The sequence below is a fragment of the Castor canadensis genome, chromosome 13, assembly GCF_047511655.1.
Source record: "Castor canadensis chromosome 13, mCasCan1.hap1v2, whole genome shotgun sequence".
NCBI classification, from domain to species: domain Eukaryota; kingdom Metazoa; phylum Chordata; class Mammalia; order Rodentia; family Castoridae; genus Castor; species Castor canadensis.
In genome coordinates this window covers 102,380,914-102,391,329 of record NC_133398.1, presented here as the reverse complement: position 1 = coordinate 102,391,329, position 10,416 = coordinate 102,380,914, and positions in this window count along the sequence as shown.

Sequence of the window (10,416 nt, the reverse complement as noted above, 5' to 3'; positions counted from 1 at the left end):
TCACTGACTTTCTGCCAGGGCTGGCTTAGAACCTCGATTCTCCAGATCTTCCCTTCCTGAGTAGCTGGGATTGTAGGTGTGAACCACAATGCCTCAGCATTGAACCCTGGGCCTTGTTCACCTTAGGCAAGTGCTCTGCCCTTGAGCTACATCCCCAGCCCTTTCTCTTGTGTACTTTCTTTTATTTCTACTCTTTGTGCCATTTCTAATCATTCAGCTCCCTCCTCCTTTCCTCTATGACTTTTTTTTATTCAACTTTTACTGACCTTTCTTCTTTTGTGTTTCTTTCTTTTAATTTACTTGATTTGTTCTTAACTTTGGCCTTTCTTCAATCCTTCAGATCCTTAGTCTTCCTTTTTGATTTCTTTCTTTTTTTTTTTAATTTATTTTTATTGTTGTGCTGGGTGGGGATACATTGTGTTGCTTACAAAAGTTCTTACAATGTATCAAATATATCATAGTTGAATTCACCTCTCCATCATTGTCCTTTATCTTCTCCTACCCCCATTCCTGGAATAGTTTCAACAGGAGTCATTTTTCCATTTACATACATGTGTACACAGTATTTGCACCTCATTCCCCCTCCTGCACCCTTTCCCCACTTCCTTCCCCCTTCTGCGGTATCACCTCCCCCCCCAGAACATCCTCCTGTTCTCCGATTTTGTAAAAGAAAAAAAAATGATGTTTTTGTTTGTTAAAGATAGCTACACAGGGATTTTCCTTGTGACAATTCCATGTATCTATGTATTATTATTTCACCAAGTGTTGACTTCCTCTCCTTTCTTGCCACCTGCCTATCCCAGCCACAACCTAGGTATGAGTTTTAGAAATTTCTGCTTTGTCTTCCAGCCTCTGTTCCCCAAGTCCCCTAGCTTCTGCCATGTGGTTACATTAGCATGAGTTCCATTAACTTGTCCTCGTTCTTCAAAACCTTTTTTGTGTGTGTGTGGGAAATTGAGTAATAGAAGAGGATCAAATAACAGTCCCTGTAGAAGAGATGGCTTTAAAGTAAGGGAAGTCAAAATGTTTCCTATTAAACAACTCTTGCTCAAGCTAAGAAAGAAATTAGATCTCTACATTGACTACATGATTTCCCCAGACAAAAGCAGCTGATGGCTTGAATGCATTTCAAAGCATTTCCAAAAAGCCAGGGAAAGACCAGAAAGGGGTGATTCTGCAAAGAAGAGAAAATGTTGCAAGTAGACTCTTACATAAACTGAAACATGCTGTCCAATTCAGCCACCACAGATGGCACACATTTCTCTTCATTCAGATGAAGTAGTAAGTGTGAGAGTGCCAAAGTAAAGGAGGCTCCCCCCAAAGGCGATGGAAATACACAAAAACTGGTCAATTCTGCCTTGGAAGCAACGAATTGCATCCATTGCAAAACTTCCGAGATAGAGCAAGTGATGTGGCATCAGTTAGCCAGCAACCCCAGCTAGCAGGGCTGTGAGGATATGAAATAGAAAATTGTGAAATGTGTTCTAACAAAAATCATTTTACTAAGAATAGGACATGACACATACACGTTGCAATGCAGCTCAGATGAACGAGGTGTAAAGCTTATCTAAATATTTCTGTGAAGTCAGGCACAGGGTGGTTTACTGGAAAGTGTCACTGCTGTAGCTCAGAAGCCTGGATTCTAGTACATTCTGCACCCCAGCCTCACCAAAGAGATCACTTCATGTCACTGAATGTTTCTGCCTGCATCTGAACCAGATACTCAGCAAGCAGCATCCATTCTAGCTTAACATGATAGACCCTCTAGCCCAAGCACTGTGCGGGAAGGGAAACTGTACATGTGATAAATCTACTCCAGACCAAAACTGGATCATTCATAATCTTCACTTTGACTCTGTAACAGAGGAAATTGCATTGCTGACATGCACACATGTGGTCTTAGAGGCACAGTGGTCTTCTGTAGGTGTTGTGCTAGCAAAAGATTAAGATGAATATTGTGTTTGGTAAGTGTACCAAGAAGTCCGGAAATTGGGTTCTTGACCACATTTCTGGTCTTCTGAGAAACTTCCAGTTTGATAGGCTTGAGCAACTTGTTAGAAGTGCTCACGATTTCGCTGCCACTAAGTGATGGCTCTCTGGCATCAAGAGGTACAGGTAGAAGAGCCCAGGGAGGGAGACTGAGAGACAGAAGCAGGTCTGTCTGCTTCTGAAGGGAAGGCTTCAGTCTTCCCTTTTGGCAATCATTGATAATAGTATCAATCTCGGCATATTGATCTGAGGATAAAATTGTGAAGGATAAAACTGTTCAGGAACGTGTTTAACACATGGTATTATTACTATCCCAATCAAAAATCAGCCTGCCTCAGGAGAACTGTATCATGAACCAAGATTCTTGTGTGCATATATGTGTCCATCCACATTACTGGCTATGAGGTCCATTACACTGTCAGGCCCTCATTCAAGTCAATTGAACAAGTGAGTATCTCCATCTACAAGCCAGCAACCCAAAGGTAAATGGAGACTGGCATTTATTGGGCACCTGCTAGGTGCCAGGCATTGCTGGAAGACTTGAGCAAGGCCCTGTGCCTACTCTTCACAGTGATCTTTTCACTTAACACCTTTTTGCTGACCCCTTCCCAGGGGCCAAGCCAGGCCTGGAGAGGCTAATGAGAGCTGGGGATGCTGGGTTAAAGGTATAACACAAATCACTCTCAAATGTGATAACTGTCACTCAAAGGACCAGACTGTGTGCTGAGAGGACCCACACCCCACTGCAGGGGGCAGAAGCACTTCTGGAAGAGGAGGAATTTGACCAGAGTTTTCAAAGGTGGGAGATGGTTCCACAGTCAGTTGAGGGGGTACCAAGTGGAAAAGCCTTCCAGGCAATGACAGTGAGGTTGGTGACATGGCAGAAGGCCTGATAGGTGACTGAGGAGTTTGAGGAGGCTTAAGTCCTGGCAAAGATCCTGATGAGAACCCTGAGTGTGTAATGTGAGTAATAGGAGAGCAGGTGGGTCAGACTCAGGCACAGGGACCCAAGGAAGCTGAACCAATGAGGCTTATGCATTGCTTAGGCAGACAGGAGTATATCTGGCTCCGGGGAACACATTCTACAAAAGGAACAACTTTTTAAACATGCATTTTACTCCAAATGTCACGCACTCAATATGAATGAATGATGAAAGTGGTTAGAAAGAAGCCTGGACTCGAGAGCCAGTGGTCCTGCATAAGAAATGTGAAACCTCAATGTCTCGGTGTGACAAATAGCACATGTGACAACCATGGTAAATACTGCAAAGTACTACAACATGCTCACACTCTGGGGAAATCACACATATTACGGTCTTTTATCCTGTGGCATTCCATGAAGAGGTAAGGGGTGTCTGCAAGTGCAGCGCTGCTCCGAAACACGCTCTCCTGGGTTGTTCTAATGGGGTTCCTCCATCCCCCTGAGGGGAAGGCACACTAGGTGTGGACCTGAACTTGAACAGTTCAGCCAAAGCTGAGACCCATGGCTTCTTCCTGCAGGGAATGTCCCTCTGTGGATGTGCTGCTTTACAGGACTCCTACTACTCAGTGACCCAGGACCCAGAGCCTGGGTCATGCATGAGAAGATAGCCACCCCCTCTGTCCATTCTGGGTGTGTCTGCTTTCTGGATTTCCTTGGCTGAGCAGTCCCAGGTCTCAGCTGCTTGCTACCTGGTGAGGCTCTGTTTCAGGAGCCTTCACCTCCTCACCTCTTTTATCTGCCATCCTGGGGTGTGACTGGCTTCATCCAGGCTTCCCTGCTGTACCAAACTGGACCTGACAGATCCTACAGTCAGCTGGGCATTTCCCACTTAGGCAAGTACAGAGGGCTAGGGACCTGACTTCCCAGAGGCCACTGAGAACCCGAGGGCAAATTCTGAGCACTGAGAGGCAGGAACCAATAGAGAAAAGCCTTGTCACATATTTGACAGCACGGAAGCCCAAATCCAAAAACAAAAGTCTAGCCAGTCTGTTGACACATTACCTTGTCCTTGCATTTACTTTCCCTATTTCTCTAACTCCCCTTCCTTTTGCCTCACTCGGGCAGTTCTGGGATTATACCTCCCTAGAAAGTCTTTACACAGCAGCATTGACTCAGGCTCCAATTTCTGGGAAATTCAAACCCGGTCAGTTTCTCTCATTCTTCCCAAAACCAGTGAAGATGTTAAACTCAGCTCTATTCTGGAAAATAAGTTTCCTGATAACCTGTCCCTCATCAAAAGTAGCAATCAGAGCAAGACACCTCTTCCCGTCTTGAAGAGAAATTGGTGTCCATTTTTCTTAACTGCCACAGTGTTAGGAGAATTGCTCCTGAAATATAAGAAGTTACATTTTCCAGAAACATTGTTCACTTTCTTGTCAGGTCTACGCTCCCCTGTAAAGAGGCAGAGCTGGAAAGAAACATGAGGTTTGTTTATAAAGCAGTAGTCGGAAAATGTAAGGGAAGGGTTTTCCAGTATCTTTCAGTATTCTTTTTTGGATATCATGGGCATTGTTAACTTTGCTGGAGAGTAGTTGGAAGTATAGATTTTTTTTTTGTAGTACTGAATCTTGAACTCAGGGCCTTCACCTTGAGCAACTCTACCAGCCCTATTTTTGTGAAGGGTTTTTCTGAGGTAGGATCTTGAGAACTATTTTTTTCCCAGGCTGGCTTTGATCCATGATCCTCATGATCTCTGCCTCCTGAGGAGCCAGGATTACAGGCGTGAGCCACCGGTGCCCAGCAGAAGTGTAGATATTTTGAAGTGATAAACGGAAAACACTTACCTAGTGCTGGTGGCTCATGTCTGTGATCTTAGCTACTCAGGAGGCAGAGATCAGGAGGATCACGGTTGGAAGCCAGCCCTGCAAATGGTGAGACCCTATCTTGAAAAAACCCATCAAAAAAAAGGATTGGCAGAGTGGCTCAAGCGGTAAGAGTGCCTGCCTATCAAGCATGAGGCCCTGAATTCAAACTTCATCACCACCAAAAAAAACAAGGAAAACATTTAAAGTGTAGACTAGAAAAAAGACTTTCTTGTTAGTAAAAGAATCTATTTGTACTATTGAGCATTTGAAGAGTATTATTTTTCAGTGCAAATTTGACAGTAAAACAATGAAAGATCTTCATATTTAAGTTGGAAAAGAGTCAGGAAACCTGTAATTACATGACTTCATTTTGGAGATCCTAGCCAATGGGATAGAAAAAAAAAAGAATGATCAATATTACAATGACAATATGATTCCATGTGTTCATTTTTCCTAAAACATGTAGAAAAACTAAAAATTATAGAAACAATAGGAGAATTCAGTAATGAATTCAGAATACTAATGCTTATAAACAAGAGTTTTCTACATACTGAAGGCATTTGTGTTAGAATGGTTAAAAGCATCCATTCTATGTATTGCTGTCTGACCATGGACGGTTGCTGAAACCCCTGCTTTCTTGTTCATTTCCTCCTCTGTACACTTGGGATGGCAATCGGTCTGCCCCAAGAGGATATCATGAATGGAAGGTCCTGTAGTTTGACTTGTCCAACACCTAATTCTAAGTTCACTCATCTAGTCTTTATCTATTTTGGGATTCACATGTATCACAGATTTTCATAGATTTAGGTTGCAGAAAGGGGCTAATTGGTATAGTTCTGGCTAAAGAAATGCAATAAGAAGTTGCCAGTGTCTTCTGTTTTCCATTCTTTCTGTCTTAGAAATGGATGTGATGCTGGAACTATGGCACTCTGTAGCCGTGAAGGAACGGTCAATGCCAACAAGTGCTTACCTACCTGTGGGCTTCTCAAACCCTGGTGTGTTTAAGCCATTGTTAGATGAATGTTGTGTGACCCATAGATTTTCATTTGTGTCTGAACAGCATGTATAGCATAACATAATTGACATGTCTGGGGTCTAGGCATGTTTAGTAAATGCTAGTTTTTATTATTACAGTTTAAAACATTATGTTTAATATATTTAAATGTATTTTAAATTGGGAAAATGTCTAATTCATAATAACAAAAACTTTTAAATAATACCACACCCAGTATAAAGGTACAAGTTGATCTATGTAAATAAAACTATTAAATATTTAATAATGGCATACAAGTAGACATATAAGTGAGAAGATTGAACATATTTCTAAACTAGAAGAATCAGTATCATAAAGATGACAATTATCCACAAATTAACCAGTGAGTACAGTTCCTGTTAATCAAAATTGTAATCAATATTTTGAGCAACTTAGAAGGATGACTATCAAATTCAATCTAAATATTCCAGAATAATCAACTTGGCCTGAAAGAGAAGAATACAGGTAGTAAATTTATTCAATTGCATATAGAACTGTTTAAAACAATGTGATATCATTGAAGAGTAAAAAAGTTGATTAGTAGAAGGGAATGGAGATTCTAGAAATAGATTCATGTATAAAAGTAAAGCAATATGTGATAAATATGATCATTTAAATCAAAGAGCTTACCAATCTGGCGTTAGTGCAGGAAATAGAAGTTACTTGCGGGTATTTTGAACAGAAAGTCACTTCATATAGGGTTTTAGCCATTGTTGCCCTGGTGACAGTGCTGTGCAGTCATGCTCCTGGCTCCTGGCTGGAACTCCTGGGATGACTGCACATAGTGTCCACGAGTTACGAGAGGATGGTTCTCTTCTGTCTTCCCAAATCACTGATGAGTGCATCCAAATGACAGAACACAATTTGCTTCCAGAACCCCAGGTTCAGGAGAACCTGAGAAATGTCTTTAGCATTTCAGAGTCCTCAAACAGAAGCCAGATGGCACAGAGGTCAAGAGATCTGGTGTAAAGCACCTACCAACAGTGGGAAAACACATCTTGTTGGGAGCATTGACTGGACCTTCACCTCATTCCAAACAGAAAAATATTCCCATGTGACTGAAGAGTTAAGTATTAAAAGTGCACATGAAAGCGCTGAGAGTGGCCCTCTAACCTTGGACTAGGGCATGACAATAAACCCAGAGGTTACAAAAGAAAAGATAATCACATTTAAGAAGGAAATCAAGCAGCTTTTTTTTTTGATAAAGTTGTTAAAGTTAAAAGACAATGAATTGGGTTAGTGCCAGAAATAGAATTTACTTGGAGTATTTTGGATAGAAAGTAATTTCATACAGAGTTTTGGCCATTGTGGCCCTGGTGACAGTGCTATATGATCAAGCTCCTGGCTGGAATTTTTATTCTATACAAAAGGTTAATATATCTTACATATTAAATATGTTAATTCTTTTTGGTAATATGTTAACTAATTCACAAAAATAAGATCAACGTCCAACAGCAAATTAGACAAAAGATAACAATCAAGTTTTGAAAAAAACAAAGTACAAGTTAGGCATTGGGAGCTCACGCCTGTAATTCCAGCTACTCAGGAGGCAGAGCTCAGGAGGAGCCATCCCAGGCAAGTAGTCTGAGAGAACCTATCTGGAAAAAACTCATTGCAAAAAAGGGCTGGTGGAATGGTTCGAGGTGTAAGTCCTGAGTTCAAACCCCAGTACTGCAAAAAACAAAAACAAGAGATGTGCAAGTGGCACCTTGTTAATAATGAGTCCTTCGGAACACTCATGGAAATGCATAGACATCTGTCACAGTGTGTCCACTGAGGTGTTATTTGTGAAGGCAAAATTGGAAGCTTCTAAGTGCCTGTCAGTGGGTCATTAGTTAAATGCATTATGGTGCCTCCATATAGTGAAACACAAACAGCTGTTTAAAAGAATTAGCTCTACTTACACTGATGTTGAAGATGAAAATAATTTAGTAAGTAGAGCTGTATTTGTGTCTATTTTTAAAGGCAAAGGTATATGTATGAAATCTAGAAGTGAATTGCTCTTGGGTTTCTGTGGGGGCTGCAGTGGCATGGGTCTTTCACTTTTTTCCTTTGTGCTCTTCTTTAAGGCTGAATTTTTAAACCTGTTGAAATCACTCTAAGAAGGGGACTAAGGTAGGGAGGAGAAAAATAGAGGGCTATACTACATACATACATGGAAATGTCACTATGAAACTTCCTGTATAGCTACCTTAAACAAGCAAAAATTTATTTCTTTAATAACTTAACAGGAAAGTAAAACAAGCCCTGTCTGGGGGTTGGCACCAGTTGCGGGGGGGAGGAGGGGAGGATATAAGGAAAGGGTGTAGGAGGTGAATATGGTGGAAATACTGTGTACTCATGTAGGAAAATGGGAAGATGAGATTTGTTGAAGCTACTCCAGGAATGGGGGGGAGAGAGGATAAAGGAGAATAATGGAGGGGATGAATTCAAAAATGATATATTATAAGCACTTGTGTAAAGGTCACAAGGTACCCCCAGTACAGCAATAATATGCTAATAAAAATTATAAAAAGAAAATGATTTGGCAAAAGAGACACAGCACACAAAAACTTGCACTCTTTCAAAATTAGAATCTAGAAGTGGGTAAATTCCCAATTCATCCATTTGACATGGGCACAACATCAAGGTGATGGAGCCCAGGTACAGCCCAAAACAGCCCATCCTTGATGGGCACAGCATGTGATGATCTCCCATTTGCATGGAGACCTGCATTTTTCCTGGAGGATGTATTTCCAGCACCGGAATTGAGGCAAGCTCCAGCATCTTGAAGTTGCACCACATCTTTCCCTACAGGACCTGCTGCAGTTGGATAAGGGCGCTTGATTAACGTCACTTGGGCTGTGAGTTCCACATCCAGACCACCTGAGACCAAACACTTGCAGTTCCTGCAAAACAGCTTCTGGCACCTGTTGCTTGCCTCTTGTCCACCTGAGATCTGAGCTGTTTCTTTTCTTTTCTTTCTTTCTTCTTCTTCTTTTTTTTTTTTTTTTTGCTAACAATTAGCCACCTTATCTTGACTTATTGCTGGCCCTGCAAGATGTTGTAATTAGTCTATTGCTGTAATTTCCTGGATTCCATCATAGCCGTTCCATTGCTTAAAAGCTTTCTTTGAAATAGTGTTGAATAATCCATTCTCAACCCACACTCACTTGGTTCTTTGTAAAATTAGCATAGATTCATTGCACAAGGGGATTCAGTGTGCCAATTCAGAGTAGCCTTACATTGTACACTGGTGGGATCACCATCTCTGCCTGCAAACCTGGTCCTGCCCCAATTAAAGCAACTGCAAGAGGTTTCATTGTTCTATTTCACATATGTTTAAGAAGCCCATTAACCATTTCCCTCACCTTCATCTCCTCCATTCACTCTCCCCCCTCACACTAGTACCCCGCCAACCCATTTTAAGTCCTGTCTTTCATTATTAATTCCAAAGTCAGTGTTCAGAGGGGTTTCTCCAAGTACCCCTGCTGTGAGCATACTTTACTCTGGTCAGTTCAACCCCCCTCTGTTACTCTCCCTTACCTCTTCCCTCCCGCCCCCCCATTATTCAACAGCTTTCAATACAAAGCCTTACATCCTCTACCTGCACAGATGTAATGTTTTTCATGTTATTGATCTCACATGTTTCTTTGTCTCAAATGATTCTGTATCTAATATGTTTCAGGCTATTTTTTTAAAATTATTGATCTTAAATTTATTGAAATGGCTGAGCCTTGTACGCCAAAAGCGATGGCAGAGTATGTGACTGAGAACTTGCACCCTGGAGCTTCTATGTCATTTACCAGCTATGTGACCTTGAGCAATTTGCTTGACCTCTCTGGGCCTCATTTGCTTGACCTGGGAGTCCTATATGAGTGCTTGTGAAGTTCAATAAAACAGTATTATGAGACTTGTTAGTTGATCAATAAACTAATTGAATACCAGAATTTCATTCAACAAAGCACTAAACTCATTTGTGGTTTACAGAGCCCCTCTGAACTTCTGAGTGGGTCATGGGTTGTCGGGGAGCCAAGGTACCACAAGAAGGCTCCAAAAACACACCTCATGTCTAGCCATGTCTTTCCAGTCTGACTACTGCCACTTGTTCCAAGCCACCTTCATCTTCACTTGATCAGGTCACACATGTCCACACAGCATAACACAGCCAGAGTTTCTCATCATACTTAGGAAGACGAGCCGAACTCTGTGAGCCTCGAGGGCCTATGAAACCCATCCTTCTGTCCCCTGAAACTCACCTCACACCCTTCTTGCCCTAGGCACTAGCCACCCGATCTTCATTCAATTTTTGAAGGTATTCATTTCTTTCTTACCCCCAAGACCTTGGTATGTGCTTTTTCTTCTATCTGGAATATTCTACTCAATGTTCTATGTGGATTTCTTCTTCTCTTCCTTAGATCTGGCTTTAAAACACTGTCTTTGGGGATAGAATGGTACTTATCTGCCCAGCAGCCATTTCCTTCTTTTTTTAGTGCTTCCCAAGTTTCCTTTCAGGGATTAGACCACCCCTGGAACTCACATTGGGTGGGTCACAGCAGGTTCAGGAAATGTGAAGATGGGGAATTCTTTTTCTTAGCCTCTCCAGGGTGGAGTCCACCAGACATCCT